The sequence below is a fragment of the Cebus imitator genome, unplaced genomic scaffold (genome assembly GCF_001604975.1).
Source record: "Cebus imitator isolate Cc_AM_T3 unplaced genomic scaffold, Cebus_imitator-1.0 Scaffold16, whole genome shotgun sequence".
NCBI classification, from domain to species: Eukaryota; Metazoa; Chordata; class Mammalia; order Primates; family Cebidae; genus Cebus; species Cebus imitator.
The window spans coordinates 968,357-972,443 of record NW_016107331.1 but is presented as its reverse complement, the minus strand read 5'-3'; the positions used below and the strand labels follow the sequence as shown (position 1 = coordinate 972,443).

At 38.8% G+C, this 4,087-nt stretch overlaps 1 pseudogene; it reads left to right on the top strand.

Annotated features, from left to right (window-relative positions):
- The window catches only part of LOC108288180, a 48,858-nt pseudogene that overhangs the window by 43,650 nt on the left and 1,121 nt on the right, over positions 1–4,087 (top strand).

The window sequence follows — 4,087 nt, the reverse complement described above, 5'->3', positions numbered from 1 at the left end:
TGACCAGGATGGTCTCGATCTCTTGACCTCGTGATCCACCCGCCTCGGCCTCCCAAAGTGCTGGGATTACAGGTGTGAGCCACCGCGCCCAGCCAGCAACTTTATTTTTAAAAGCTGTATAATAGAAACCATCTAGATGTCTTTCAATGGGTGAGTGGTTAAATAGTAGTACATTTATGCTGTGGAATATTATTCAGCAGTCAAAAGGGACAAACATTTTCTTTTTTAAATTAATGGGGCAAAAGGCTAGCGCGGTGCTTGCATTCTCCCCCCATTTTTTCTTTTGGTGACATGGTCTTGCTCTGTCACCCAGACCGGAGTGTAATGGTACAATCATAGCTCACTGCAGCCTTGAACTCCTGGGCAATGAAATGATCCTCCTGCCTTGGCCTCCTGAATAGTTGGGACTTCAGGCATGTGCCACCATGCCTAGCTAGTTTTTTAAAAATGTTTTGTAGCGGAGGCTGGGCATGGTGGCTTGTGCCTGTAATCCCAGCACTTTGGGAGGCCAAAGAGGGTGGATCATGAGGTCAGGAGTTCAAGAACAGCCTGGCCAAGATGGTGAAACCCCATCTATACTAAAAATACAAAAATTAGTATTTTTTTTAGTAGAGGGTGGTGGGTGCCTCTAATCCCAGCTACCTGGGGAGGCTGAGGCAGGGAATTTCTTGAACATGGGAGGTGGAGGTTGCAGTGAGCCATGATTGCACCACTGCACTCCAGCCTGGGTGACAGAGTGAGACTCTGTCTCAAAAAAATAAAAGAAAGAAAGAAAAAGAAAAAAAGAAAGAAAGAAGGAAAGAAAGAGAAAGAAAGAAAGAAAGAAAGGAAAGAAAGAAAGAAAGAAAGAAAGAAAGAAAGAAAGAAAGAAAGAAAGAAAGAGAAAGAAAGAAAAAAGAGAGAAAGAAAGAAAGAAAGAAAGAAAGAAAGAAAGAAAGAAAGAAAGAAAGAAAGAAAGAAAGAAAGAAAGAGGGAAAGAAAATGTTTTGTAGTGACTGGGTCTATGTTACTTGAACTCCTGGCCTCAAGATATCCTCCTGCCTCAGCCTCCCAAAGCACTAGGATTGCAGGTGTGAGCCACCATGCTTGGCACAAGTATAGGTTTTTAATAGGAATTTTAGATCTCAATTATAAGAAAATATGTTATATAACACTAACCTGCTAGCGAATCTTCATTCCCTTTCCAGTTCTTCACCAGCAAGTGGTGTGGTCTTGGACAAATTACTCGCTCTCTCTTTGCTTCAGTTACCTGTCATACGGGTAGATTGGAAAAGGGACAGGTAACCAAGAACCCATAATTCTACCCTGAATGGAATTTCCATCAGTTTACTGTAATACATTAAATTGTTTTCTTTTTTACTGCTTTTTACTTAAAATTTTTCTTTTTAACCATCATTTAAACCATCATTCTCTTTTTAACCTCATAATCATTCTCTCTTTAACCACCATCAACCATCTCATGTCTTTTTAACCATTTTTTAAACCATCATTCTCAGCAAACTAACACAAGAACAAAAAACCAAACACCGCATATTCTCACTCATAAGTGGGAGTTGAACAATGAGAACACATGGACACAGGGAGGGGGACATCATACACTGGGGTCTGTTGGGGGGTGGGGAGGCTAGGGGAGGGTTAGCAGGGGTGGGGATATTGGGGAGGGATAAAATTAGGAGAAATGCCTAATGTGGATGACAGGTTGATGGATGCAGCAAACCACCATGGCATATGTATACCTATGTAACAATTCTGCATGATCTGCATATGTACCCCAGAACTTAAAGTATTATAGTAAAAAAAATTCACATTTATATTATTTGTATTATGATAAAAATATTAATTTATTTGTTGCAGAAACACAATTTTATGACACAAATTAACATTTAAAGCAATTGCCCAATTTGAGGCTTTAAATTTTTAGACATTTCTACATGTTGGCTGATGTATGGGAGAGATTTTCTATTTTATTAGAAACTTAATTGAATAATAATTTCTTATTTGAGTCAAGATCTCACTTTATCATCCAAACTGGAGTGCAGTGGTGCCATCTCAGCTCACTGCAGCCTCGACCTCCAGGTTCAAGCAATCCTCCTGCCTCAGCCCCCCAAGTAGCTGGAACTACAGGCACATGCCACCATGCCCAGCTAATTTTTTATAGAGATGGGGTTTCACCATGTTGCCCAAGCTGGTCTCAAACTCCTGAGCTCAAGCAATCTGCCCACCTTGGCCTCCCAAAGTGTTAGGATTACAGGCGTGAGGCACCACGCCTGGCCAATAATAATAATGTCTTCATAATAATTTATCTTTGTGTGTTGAAACATCCCTTTTATAAACTGAAATAAAAATCTTTTATAGTTCTGGACAGTTTTTAAATGGAATAATATAGTTATGTCTGGTTTTAACATGGCAAGAATTGAAAAAGACATTTTTTTAAAAAAATTGCATACCCTTCATGTTGTGAAAGAGTAGGAAGAAATTTTTTTTCTTTTACTAAAGAAATATCAATTAAACTTAAAATATTAGGTCATTTGCTATGATGATTTTACAGTCTCAAATGGAAACAGATTTTAGCCTGGGGGTTGGATGGGGTAAGGATAGACATCTCAGGTAATATTTTCAATGCTATGGTGATTTTAGAGATTTTTTCTATGCACTTGCTTAGAGTGGAATAAATACATAAGTCTAGCAGTTTAAATATGTACTTTAAAACTCTACCAACTTAAAATACAAACAGCTGTTATAATGCAATAAGAAAATAAATAATCCAATTTTTAAAATGGGTGAAAGGCTTGAAGAGTCACTTCACAAATGTATATGAAAGGCTAAAAAGCATATGCAAAAATCTTCAGCACGTTAGACACACTGGTGCATGCCTGTAGTTCCGGCTACTTGGGAGGCTGAGGTGGGAGGTGGAGGCTCACTTGAGCCCAGGAGTTCAAGACTATCCTGGGTAACATAGTGCCACCCTGTCTCAAAACAAAACAAAAAAATAAATAAAAAGTTCCCTTTTAAAGAAAGGTTCAGCAACATTAGTCCTTAGAGAAATGAAAATGAAATCCAAAATAAGATATCTCTACACATCCACTAGATTAACTAAAAGTAGCAGATTGACAACACCAAGAATTGACAAGGATGTAGGTAACTGGAACTCTCATACACATCTGGTGAGAGTGTAAAATGGTACAACATCTTGGAAAACAGCCTCACAATTTCTTACCATGTGACCCAGCAATTACATTCTTAAGTATATACCCAAGAGAAACAAACAAACAAAAAAATGTGTCCACACAAAGACTTGTACCTAAACGTTCATAGCGGCTTAATTCATAATATAGCCCAAACCTAAAAAGAACCCAAATGTCCATCAGCAGGGAAATGAATAAACTGTAATCCATTCACACAATGAGAATCACTGACACACACAACAACATGGATGAAGCCAAAAGCATTAAACTGAGTGAAAAAAAAGCCAGACGAAAAAGAGTCCATATAATGTGATTCCATTTCTATTAAGATCTGTAATTGGCAAATCTAACCTATATTGACAGAAATCAAATTAGTACTTGCCTGGGACAGGGAGTGGAAAAGAGGCATGAGGGAAGTTTCTATGGTAACGGAAATGTTTACTATCTTAACTATGGCAGTGATGGTTACATAAGACCATATATTTATTTATTTATTCATTTATTTATTTATTTTTTGAGATGAAGTTTCGCTCTTGTTGCCCAAGCTGGAAGTGTAATGGGGCCATCTCGGCTCACTGCAACCTCCACCTTTCAGGTTCAAACAATTCTCCTGCCTCAGCCTCCCGAGGAGTTAGGATTACAGGCATTCGCCACCACGTCCAGCTAATTTTTTGTATTTTTAGTAGAGATGGTGTTTCACCATGTTGGCCAGGCTGGTCTCGAACTCCTGACCTCAAATGACCCACCCACCTGGGCCTCCCAAAAGGGCTGGGATTATAGGCTTGAGCCACTGCACCCAGCCAAGACCATACATTTAAATAGATGTGTTTTATTTTATGTAAATTATATCTCAATAAGTTGGCAACACACACACACACACACACACACACACACACACACAC